At 47.0% G+C, this 11,746-nt stretch overlaps 2 long non-coding RNA genes across 2 annotated transcripts; one reads left to right on the top strand and one right to left on the bottom strand.

Moving 5' to 3' along the window:
• Nucleotides 1-1,336: 1,336 nt before the first annotated feature.
• On the bottom strand, nt 1,337-8,999 carry LOC121816910 (uncharacterized). The gene is made up of 3 exons (XR_006056621.2): nt 7,047-8,999; nt 5,289-5,510; nt 1,337-2,047 (listed from the first exon to the last, which is right to left on the bottom strand). It is a non-coding gene; the product is annotated as an uncharacterized LOC121816910 (long non-coding RNA).
• LOC121816909 (uncharacterized) lies at nt 6,365-7,657 on the top strand. The gene is made up of 2 exons (XR_006056620.2): nt 6,365-6,522; nt 6,985-7,657. It is a non-coding gene; the product is annotated as an uncharacterized LOC121816909 (long non-coding RNA).
• Nucleotides 9,000-11,746: the final 2,747 nt, after the last annotated feature.

The following is an 11,746-nucleotide window of genomic DNA, read 5'->3' as shown; positions in this document are numbered from 1 at the left end:
GCTTCAGTGGTTGCAGCCCATGGGCTCAAGTCGTGGCTTAGTTGCTCTGAGGCATGTGGCATCCCTGAGGCAGGGATCGAACCTGTGTCTGCCGCACCAACAGGCAGATTCTGTTCCACTGAGCCACCAGAGAAGTATCTTCTAAGAGATAAACTAAATTTACCAGCCTTGCAGTATGTTTTGGGAATCAGATGTAGATAACACCACCTTAAAATAACTAGGAAAGATAACTGTTACCAGAGGAGGGCCTACACTTAATGTTTTACATTGTGGCGAATCGGATACAACATCAAATTTACCATTTTAACTATTTTTAAGTGTAGAGCTTGGTACTATTTAAGTACCTTCGCATTACTGAGCCACCATCACCACCATCCGTGTCCAGAATATTTTTATCTTCCCAAACTGAGAATCTGTACCTATTAAACAATAACTCACATTTCCCCTTCTCCAGCCCCTGGCAACCTCACAATTCTATTGAATACATCTTATGAATTGACTCTTCTAGATCCTTCACGTAAGTGGAATCAGCATTCTTTTGTGACTGACTTATTTAATTTAGCACACTGTACATGCTTGGAGAAGGACATGGCAACCCACTCCAGTATTCTTGCCTGGAAAATCATGGACAGCAGCCTGGCGGGCTATAGTCCCTAGGGTCTCCCAAAGTCGGACACAACCGAGTGACTGAGCACACACCGTGCAGTGTGCAGTGTGGTTCAGAACTGCTGCCGGTTTAAGGCTGAATGGACCTGTGTGTTTTAAGTGGGAGTCAATGGCACCCCACTCCAGCACTCTTGCCTGGAAAATCCCATGGATGGAGGAGCCTGGTAGGCTGCAGTCCATGGGATCTCGAAGAGTCGGACACGACTGAGCGACTTCCCTTTCACTTTTCACTTGCACGCGTTGGAGAAGGAAATGGCAACCCACTCCAGTGTTCTTGCCTGGAGAATCCCAGGGACAGGGGAGCCTGGTGGGCTGCCATCTATGGGGTCGCACAGAGTTGGACACAACTGAAGCGACTTAGCAGCATGATGCAAAGTCTTCTTTTCTTTAAAAAAAAGAAAGTAATATATCTATATCACTTTTTAAAACTGCTGCAGCAGCAAGTACATTTTAAAGCATGTATTTGGTTGCAAAAGAGGCTGGACTTTAAAGGCCTTGTTCAAGGGCTCTTAGTTCCTGGGACAGGTTCTTTTTAATCTCGCAGACAAGAGGCCATCCATCAATGGCTGAGACTGAGCACCGAGCTTAAGCCTCAGTTCCCTTGACTCCTGCCCCCCCCCCCCCCCCCGCTTCTCTCTTCGCCCCAGGGACCCTATAAGAGTATAACATATGGGAGCCAAAAAAAAAAAAGGGACAAGGCATGCCTCTGATCTTTCAAGTAGAATTCCTGACACAGGAATACCTTTGTTGGACCCAGATTTTGGACACTTTGATTTTCGAGCTGGGTTCTGGTTTTTAAAGCAAATGAATTAAAGAAATTTCTAACTTTTCTCCTCTCAGCTCTAACCTAAATTTCAAAAGTTTATGCTTTTTACTGAAATAAGACTCACCTTACCAGCTCTAAAAACTGCGAAGAATTGACTCATTAGAAAAAGACCCTGATGCTGGGAAAGATTGAAGGCAGGAGGAGAAGGGGGTGACAGAGGATGGGACGGTTGGATGACATCACTAACTCGATGGACATGAGTTTGAGCAAGCTTTGGGGTCTGGTGATGAACGGAGAAGCCTGGCGTGCTGCAATCCATGGGATCACAGAGTGACATGACTGAGCGACTGAACTGAACTGAGCTACCAGCTCTAAAGATGCTTTGAAGTGGCTTTTGACCTTATTCCCTGCAAATCAAAAAAAGCCCTTCTCTAAGTCACTGTAGGTAGGGCGCCTGCAGTAAGGGCAAGCTGAGTGAAATTTCGTGTTTTGGAATGACCAGCTGGCTCTGAAAATCATCTCCCAAACTCTGTGGACTCTGGCGTCTCAGTTGTGAAACGAGGCAGGGCTTGTCAGTAACCCACCGGCCCATCTCATCACACCCAGAGCAGGAGCCTGAAAAAACAGAAGCATTTTCATCAGTCAATGCACAGACACAGTACCCATGGAAATAATTCAAAGGACTACAATAGGGGGATGGGAGGCACAGGGTTTTTGACCTTTTAAAGATTTTTAGATATACAGATATATCCATTTAGATAGATTCTTAAAGATTTAGAGATTGTCTTTTGAGGGAACACTTCTGTGTTTCTTACAAGTCATCCTGAGTTGGTGTTTTTTGTTTTGTTTTGTTTTTTTGTTTTCATAGATTTTTTTTTTAAGTCTTTTTATTTTTCTTTCACCCTACTGAGGCGGCAGGCCTGCAGGATCTTAGCTGTCCGACCAGGGATCAGACCCATGCCTCCTGCATGAGAAGCTCCAAGTCTTAACCACTGGACCAGCAGGGAGGTCTCATCCGGAGCTGTTTTGATTTGACATCATTTTCTGGAAGGTTGAAACTAGAAAAGATTTCTATTTTCAAGTAAGATAAGAAAATTAGTGTTCTTGTCAAGATGGTTGGGAGACAAAATGGTGTAGCCACTGTAGTTTCAGTTTACAAGTTAGGCTCCTGATTGTTCCATGAACAAAGTGGAAGGGAGTTCTAGCTTCAGGAGTGGAGGAAAGAGGGTCTGGAAGGGGAAAAGTCAAGAATGAAGAGCGCCCAAGAATGTATATTTCTCCACTCGGTTCTTAGACGTTTTTATAACCCAGCCAACCTCACAGGCATACTCTTCCTCAGCCTTGACTGAAATTCTGCACCGACGACGTTAAAGAGACAATGCTTTGGCCACGATATCCAGTCACTCTGCATCTGGATTCAAGCCGGAAGGCTACGTGCTAACAGTTCGTGTTTCGCCTTTTAAGAGTGCTCTGCTTTTGCAGGAAAACTGGGGATATTACATGAGCCTCAGAAATATTGGGAGCTGATATATTTTAAAGTGAAATGAAAGTCACTCAGCCTTGTCCGACTCTTTGTGACTCCCTGGACTATACAGTCCATGGAATTCTCCAGGCCAGAATACTGGAGTAGGCAGCCATTCCCTTCTCCAGGGGATCCTCCCAACCCAGAGATCAAACCCAGGTCTCCTACACTGCAGGTGGATTCTTTACTAGCTGAGCCACCAGAGAAGCTCAAGAATGCTGGAATGGGTAGCCTATCCCCTTTCCAGTTGATCTTCCTAACCCAGGAATCGAATTGGGGTCTCCTGCATTAAAGGTGGATTCTTTAACAACCAAGCTACCAGGGTATATTTTGAGTGCTATGAAATAGTTTTCCTAAAAGGGACATACTTAACAATTGGAAGTGTGTTAGCTCTAGCCTTCTTTCATGGATATGTGTGTGTGTGTGTTTAAAATATATCTAACATAAATTTACCATTTTGACCATTTTTAGGGGCACAGTTCAGAGGCATTAAGTACATTTGAGGGCTATTTTAAAAATCCTTTACTCCTCTGAATGCAGAGGCGCCTTCCTCTTTTGTATAAATCACGCCCTGCACATAGTGTTCAGGGACCTTTCATTTTTGAACTTCACAAAATTATGAGTTTTTTATCACTCCTTTTTGGGGCTTCCCTGGTGCCTCAGTTGATAAAGAATCTATCTGAAATGCAGGAAACCACCTGCAATGTGGGAGAGCCGGGTTTGATCTCTGGGTCGGCAAGATCCCCTGGAGAGAGAAAGGCAACCCACTCCATATCCTTGCCTGGAAAATCCCATGGACAGAGGAGTATGGACTGTATAGTCGTACAAGACTTAGAGACTAAACTATCACCATCATCCCTTTCTAAAAACACAGATTCTAACATGGAGTGGCTAGGAGACTGTGTCTTTTTCATAATGGTCCATTGCTCCTCTGTGGTCTTTTATCCACTAAAGATCATGATTAAGTTTATCCTAAACCTGCTGTCCCCCAAGCTAAGCGACTTCCCTTTCTTTGTCTACTAATAGAAAAATGTTTCTTTCCTTAGTTCCTGCTCTTAGTGGAGACAGTACGTCTGTAGGCACAGAAAGGAGGATGCTGGTTATGCTTTCCAGAGCAGCGTGCGTGCGTGCTATGTCACTTCAGTCGTGTCCAACTCTTAGTTACCCTATAGACCATAGCCCTCCAGGCTCCTCTGTCGATGGGATTCTCCAGGCAAGAATACTGGAGTGGGTTGCCATGCCCTCCTTCAGAGGATCTTCCCCACTCAGAGATCGAACCTGTGTCTCTTGGGTCTCCTGCACTGGCAGGCTGGTTCTTTACCAACAGCACCACCTTGGAAGCCCTACACTTTCCAGAGCAGACTGGATTTCATCTATCCTGATCCATCATCATACCTCATGGCAGGTGTTTTACTTGTTTTTTGGTTCAGAAAATATAGGCTCAGGGATTTCCATGGTGATCCAGGGGCTGAGACTTCCCCTTCCAATGCAGAGGTATGGTTTCAATCCCTGATCAAAGAGCTAAGATCCCACATACCTCATGGCCAAAAAACAGAACATAAAAACAGAGGCAATATTGTAACACATTCAATAAAGACTTTAAAAATGGTCTGCATGAAAAAAAAAAAAATAGAAAGGAATATTGGCTGGACTATTAATAAAATTTTCATGGAGGTGAAAGCACCCAAAAGAGCAAGGTTGCCATGGAGACCTGCTTGATGCACACGGGTGCTCGTGGCCCCTCCCAGCGTCATCCCACAAACATGGGTCCTCGGTGAATATTTGTCCACTGAGTAAATGAATGAGAGGTGGTAGGTCTTAGGTAACATTCTAGCCCTGGGTAAGCACAGCAGTCCAAAATCAGAAGTAAGGGCAGGTAGGCAAATTAGAGTGCAGGTAACTTGTGACCTAAGGTTCAAGTGGGGAAGCGGAAGTTCTGAATGAGTTTGAATTTGACTTGTATCCTGTAGGTTGTGATCACCCCAAAAGATGTACAACTGATTAGCAAAGAATGTATACCATCAGAATCCTAAAAAAGAATTAAATAATTAAAGGGAGAGAAGAATCTATTAATTAGTTCTCTTTCCCTGAACTTTCCACGCTTGTCACCCTCCGTGGGCACAATCCTGATTGTTCAGTGTCCTCCAGGTGGCCTGGCCCTTCACACCAACACAACCACACCCAGAACAAGTATATTCGTCAAACCGCGCTTTGTCTTAGGTATGCCCTTCGAGTAAAGATTCCAGTTCCTGGAAAAGCATCAGATCACCTTCCCTACACTTACGTAAGCCACGGCTGTTGCGCGTGTCAAAGTCAACTCACGCTTGAAATTACCTGGTTGGAATACTGTGCTCTAAGTCCAGATAGACACATTCGTGTCTCAGAAGAGGGACTCTTAACCTCAGTGAATGTAACCAACGGGGTGAGTCTGAGCCCTTCTGCGCCAGTTCTGGGCAACGATCTCCTCTCCCCGCCATCAGGGTGGAAGAGAAGGAATCAGTGACTTGGTAACCGGGTTATACTCCTGTTCTCAGCCACAGGAAGCCACTATAGATTCTGTAGGGGAAAGACATGATAAAAATGGGTCAGAGCTTTAAAAAAGATTTAGAAATTTTGCTAGAGGAATGATATTCATTGTAGACCTATCGGAGGACTCTGGGAGGGGACGTCTGCGGCTGCCATCCCCATGCTTGCTGCAATTTGGATCGAGTCTAGTGGAGGATATACAGGTGGCTCTGGTCAGCGTTCCTGAGGATACCACCACGGGTTCTGAAACACACGCAGAAGACGTACCGGGGCTAGGGGTCCAAAGACCAGTAAAATTTAAAAAAAGGGTGATTAAGTATACTTGAGGTGAACAGAGAGGAGATGGTGACGAGCTCTGCCTCTATGGACAAGAGAGGTGCCAGCCCTCCTGAGAGAGTGGAGAATAATGAGACACCCCCAGGTGACGAGGACTGGCCCCCAGCACTGGTCATTTTGTGTGGTTACAAAAGCCGCTGTCCATCCACCTGGCTCCACCACTCCGCTGCTCCTTGAGGGCAGGGGCACTTGTGACAGACCTTAGCTTTGCACACTACTAGGCATAGGGTGATCTCTGCTGTATTTATTTTCGAAGTTACAGATTGTCATCATTTCGTCTTGGAAAGTGAGTAGATGGGACTTCCCTGGCAGTCCAGGTGTTGAGAATCCACTCTTCCATGGCAGGGGGCATGAGTTCAATTCCTGGTTGGGGAACTAAGATCCCACATGCTGCATGGTGCAGCCAAAGAAAGAAAGAAAGAAAGAAAGAAAGAAAGGGCTCAGTTACTCTGGGTGAAAAGAGCACAACCGAGAGAAACAGAGAACTGGGAACCTCAGTGAGACAGGAAATGCAAACTTGGGGTGAGGAGGGGAGGGGAGGGAGTAAAGAAGTGCAGAAGTGTGGCCAGGCTTCAGGGAGGACAGCCTCGCAGGCTCTGCTAAGAAGGCGGACGTGATACATACGCAGGAGGAGCCCATTCGAAGTTTTAAAGCAGGGAAATGATCGAGTCTGTGCCTTAGAGGGATCCCTGGTGGCAACATCAAGGTGGGCATTTCAGGGAACACGCATCAGCCCCTTTTGTGAGTGGGGAATAGAGGGCCAGACATTTATGGGAAAAGTCGGAGTAGTGCTACAATTAGTATTAAGAGAATAGGAAGAGTTGAAAATGACATCAAGTTTCTAGTTCAGTTTGACACTGAGCCAAAAACCAAGAGACGTAATCGAAGAAGAGAAGCAGCCGGGGAAGGAGCGATTACTCATTCGATTCTGAATACTTGGAGTCTGAGGAGCCTACACATTTCCAGGGACAGCCGAGGGTTTGTGGTCAGTAATCCGATGCTCAGAAGAGAAGCCGGGCCCAGAGACACCGGCGGGGGTGGGAGTCAGAAGCATGTGCCGGGATGGGGAGCCCACAACCTTTCCTTGGGGGGAGAGAAACAGTGAGCCTGGGAAATGGAGATTCCCTGCCCCCTTGTAAAGCTCACTGTCTCGCTCCCTGTGATACAGATGCTGAAACAGCAGGACAAGTGAGTGGAGATGACCCCACCATTTTCCCCCGAGTTCTTTACCTCCTGCACGGCGACAGGTGAGCCGCCCGTCCGGGCTCCGGGATGTTTCTCTGGGAGCTGAGTGCTGTGTGGACTCCGTGAGGCAGGCTCTCGTGTGGAATCTGCTCACTCCTGTGCAACAGGCACAGCCCTGAAACGCCTCCGCTCCAAGCCCCACGCCGGGAGCCCGAGCAGCGAGTCAGCAGGGCTCTCATCACTCACTGTCTGGAAACGTCTGAGGACGTCGCGATGAAAGCCATCCCAGTGGTTTCCAGGGGCGACCGAAGGAAGGGACCCCGGGCGGGATGCAAGAGGTCAGGCTTGAAGGCGCAGCACAGGCCTGGGGCACGACAGTGACCAAGTCTGAGGGAAGGCAGGCTGCAGCAGTCACTGCTGAGTGACTTCTCGGTGAGGAAGAGGAGTGAAAGGAGGCGCTGAAGAATGGGACTTCCCAGGGGTCCAGTGGAGAAGAATCTGCCTTGCAATGCAAAGGACGCGAGTTTGATCCTGTTGGGGAACTAAAATCCCACATGCCTCAGAGCAACTACTGTGTCCTTGAGCTGCAACAAAAGATCCTACATGATGCAACCAAGACCCCGTGTGCTGAGTAAATAAATACATTTTTAAATGTTTTTTTTTTTTTTTTAAGTTGAAGAATGGACAGGAAAATGGGTACCTGGCAGACGTTGGGGATGGTAAGTGAGTGAAACAGGCGAAGAGAGTCAGTAATTAGAAACTCCTGTCATAAGATGAATAAGTCTTGGGAATGTAATGTGCGGCGTGGTGACTGTGGTGAGCAATATGTTACATGCTTGAAAGTGGCTAAGAGTGCGTCTTAAAGGTCTCATCACACACACAACTGTTGTAACTATGTGAGGTGGTGAATGTTGGCTAAACCTTTTCACGACGTACACACACGTGAAATCACTGGACAGTGCGCCTAAGACTAATACCGTGAGCGTGCTCTGTCGCTCAGCCACACCCACTGTCCGGTACACTACGGACTATAGCCTGTCAGACAGGAGACCGTGAGAGTCTTTAGGCAAAAATACTGGAGTGGGTAACCATTTCCTTCTCCAGGGGATCCTGCCAACCTGGGAACTGAACCCTGGTCTTCTGCAGTGCAGGCAGATTCTTTACCATCTGAGCCTCCAGGGAAGCCCCAAACTAATACTATGTGCGTGCTAAGTCACTCAGTCGTGTCCGACTCTTTGAGACCCCATGGACTGTGGCCCACCAGGCTCCTCTGTCCATGGGATTCTCCAGGCAAGAATACTGGAGAGGGTTGCCATGCCCTCCTCTACGGGATCTTCCCCACCCAGGGATCGAACATGAGTCTCTTATGTCTAACCTGCTTTAGTTCATGTCAATTGTATCTCAATAAATGGAGGGAGTTGGGGGGAAGAAGCAGAAGACTAAAAACTGGAGGGAGAAATAGCTGTTTGAGGAAACAAACTCAACAGTCATCCCATGAATATTATTACTGGATTAAAATAAGCCTTTACAGATAAGCACATTGAAGAGATCAGCAGAAATATCTTGCTGGGGATGCAGTCAGGGGAGGCATTCTCCAGGATGTGGAACTTGAACTAGCCCTTTAGAGGCGCGCAGAGAGAGAAGGAAGAGATGGGTTCTCACACAGAACGGTGTGAAAAAAAGAGACAAGCTTGTGAACAAACTGAAGTGATAATTGAAATGAAAGTGGCTACTTCAGCAACCTGAGATCCAGCCAGTCCATCCTAAAGGAGATCAGTCCTGGGTGTTCATTGGAAAGACTGATGCTGAAGCTGAAACTCCAATACTTTGGCCACCTGATGGGAAGAGCTGACTCATTGGAAAAGACCCTGATGCTGGGAAAGATTCAGGGCAGGAGAAGGGAACAACAGATGAGATGCTTGGATGGCATCACCCACTCGAGGGACATGAGTTTGAGCAAGCCCTGGGAGATGGTGAGGCACAGGAAAGCCTGGTGTGCTGCAGTCCATGGGGTCACAAAGAATCAGACACGACTGAAAGACTGAAAAAGTAACAGATTATTTTTACATTTTATCTATTTATTTTTGACTGCGCTGGGTCCTTGTTGCTGTGAGGGCTTTCACTAGTTGTAGCCGGCAGGGCCTCCTTTCTGGTGGTGTGCAGGCTTCTCCCATGGGGGCTTCTCACGCTGCTGAGCACAGGCTCCAGGGCACACGGGCTTCCACAGTCGGCGTGCGGGGCTCAGCTGACCCATGGCATGTGAGATCCTAGTTTCCGTACCAGGGGTTGAACCTGTGTCCCCTGCATTGTTGGACAGATCCCTAACCAGTGGACCACCAGGGAAGGTTCCCTGTCCATTTTCAAAATGGGAAAATACAGACTTGTGGGGGGAGTTGAAAATTTTATTTTATCACCATCTTAGGTGAGGGCAACTCCACTTTTGAGGTTGCTTGGAGTCATCCTTGGCTTCACTTTTAAAAGCCACATCCCACAAGCTCTTCCTTTAAAATCTGGTATCTGACTATCTCCGACTCCCCTCCTGCTCACACCTGTTCCAAGTCACCATAACCTTTAAGCTAGATGACCAGCTCAACTGGGACTTCATACGGGCTGTCTGATCCTTGCCTTCAGTCTACCCCCAACACTGCGCCAGGAGGACCCCCCAAAATGCCCATCAGATCAGGTCACTCTGCTGAAAGTCCTTCCTGACTCCCCGTCTCTTTGCAAAGCCAAAGCCCTGACAATGGCCCAGGAGGCCAGGCTCACTCCGCCTGACCCTTCCGCCTCTGAGCTCATCTTCCAAACTCTCTCTCACCACCCTGGCCTCCCACAGGCATGCCCCTGCCCTGGCCCTGGACCATGCTCTGCCCAGAATGCTCTTCCCCCAGATAGTTGCCAAGTTAACTCTGTTCAAATGTCATCTTTTAAAGGAGTCCTACCTTCACTCCCTATGAAAAATGATCCATTCCTGCGTGCCCCTACACCACCAACGATCACCTCCTCCTCCGAGTTACACAGGAGACTTTGCTCCAGCCCTTTTTACAAATGCTTCTTAAATATTCTCATCTCACAACCAGCTAGAGTAGACCTCCTTCCTTCCAGCGTTCTATGGTGGGACCCAGGTCAACGAGTCCGAGTACTTTCAGTCAGTGGCTTTTATAGCAGAGTGCAGACCGTGACGTGTGTTGTGACAGGGTGCGTGCGTGTGTGCTAAGTCGCTTCAGTGGTGTCTGACCCTTTGCGACCCCATGGACTGTAGCCCGCCACTCTCTTCTGTCCATGGGATTCTCCAGGCAAGAATTCTGGAGTGGGTTGCCATGCCCTCCTCCAGGGGATCTTCCCCAGTCAAGGATCAAACCCAAGTCTTTCACGTCTCCTGCATCAGCAGGCAGATTCTTTACTGCTGAGCCGCCAGGGAAGCCCTGTGTCAAGATGCAAAGAAATAAACATAGGAGAACACCCCTCAGAGAGACTTCTAATATATAGACATGTCTTGACCTAAGAAGAATCCACCTATGTTGCTATAGATTTTAAATCTAGTTTTATAAACATGATTCACAACTTGACATTTCAGGAAATGTAAACACCCATTATACTTAAACAGACTTGAATCATTCTTTTCTATAAACATAATTACACCTTTAAAAATTGTATAATAAGGTTCAAATTCCTTTATTTTGAGAACATACGCTTCCTCTTTCAAACATTATTGTTTTCATTTCCTAAAGGTTTGAAATTTGCAAGATCAAACAAATCAGCCTAGAAATGTACAGTAAAAGCTTTAATCTCAGAGGAGAAAGAAACAGTAAGGAAAGGAATCACTGGACTTGAGATCTATGGGCCAGCTTCAGGCTGCAATACCAGCTTGACTCCTCCACCTTAATGTTAAAGAACTAGAGCCCTCTCACTCAGCTCGCTGACCACAAACTGGTTCTGGAAGCCAGGCCTCCCCAAGGCTGGCAGATAATGTCGTTATTATACCAGACCAACCTGAAAATCAACTGGGATAATTATGCAGCTAGCCAGATTTTATTAGTTAGCACTAGCTGTTACACTCGGGGGAAACCAAGCCATGCACCACGATACCACCACTCTTCCCCATACAGTGAGATGTGAGAACACACCACGGCTATTAAAGTTTGAGTAACTGATCTGGCAATTCACCCACTAGTGGCACTAACTCGTTTGTTGCAAGTATTAACTCCCTGTACCTATGTGTGCATTTATGACTATTTCTTAGGACCTAATGAGGAAGGCCTGGATCAGAGAAGAGTGGGATGGGCTAGTCTTCAGGAGTGAAGACACAATGGAGACCTTGTCAGGTGAAATTATGGAGTGGAATGGCATCACCATGGTAACCAAGTTGGGACTTTGAACTTCTGAGGAGATCAACCAGCCTGCCTGCTCATCCCCAGGCGGTTCCCAATGCCAAGTTCCTAGTGACACTTACTCTCTTCTCCCAGTTCCCACCCTTCAGTCCTCAAGAGTCACAAAAATAAAGAGACGTTTTGGAGATATTTGTTCCATAATCTACAATTATTAGGAACAAGAAATAAATTGACAATAGCTCAGGGCATTCATACAGGACAGCATAGGACTGAAAATAGATGTTTATTCCTCACATTACCATCTGGGCTAGGAGTTAGTTTGCAGAGTAATTTCAGAGATTCTGCAACTGTTCAAATACCATTTGAAGCCCTAGACCTCTGCTCCCAGGAGACCATCACGCTCAGACTGCTTATGCC

This window comes from Ovis aries, chromosome 17 (genome assembly GCF_016772045.2).
Source record: "Ovis aries strain OAR_USU_Benz2616 breed Rambouillet chromosome 17, ARS-UI_Ramb_v3.0, whole genome shotgun sequence".
Lineage (NCBI taxonomy): Eukaryota > Metazoa > Chordata > Mammalia > Artiodactyla > Bovidae > Ovis > Ovis aries.
Note: the sequence above shows the minus strand (reverse complement) of the source record. Positions and strands in the feature narration are given on the sequence as shown.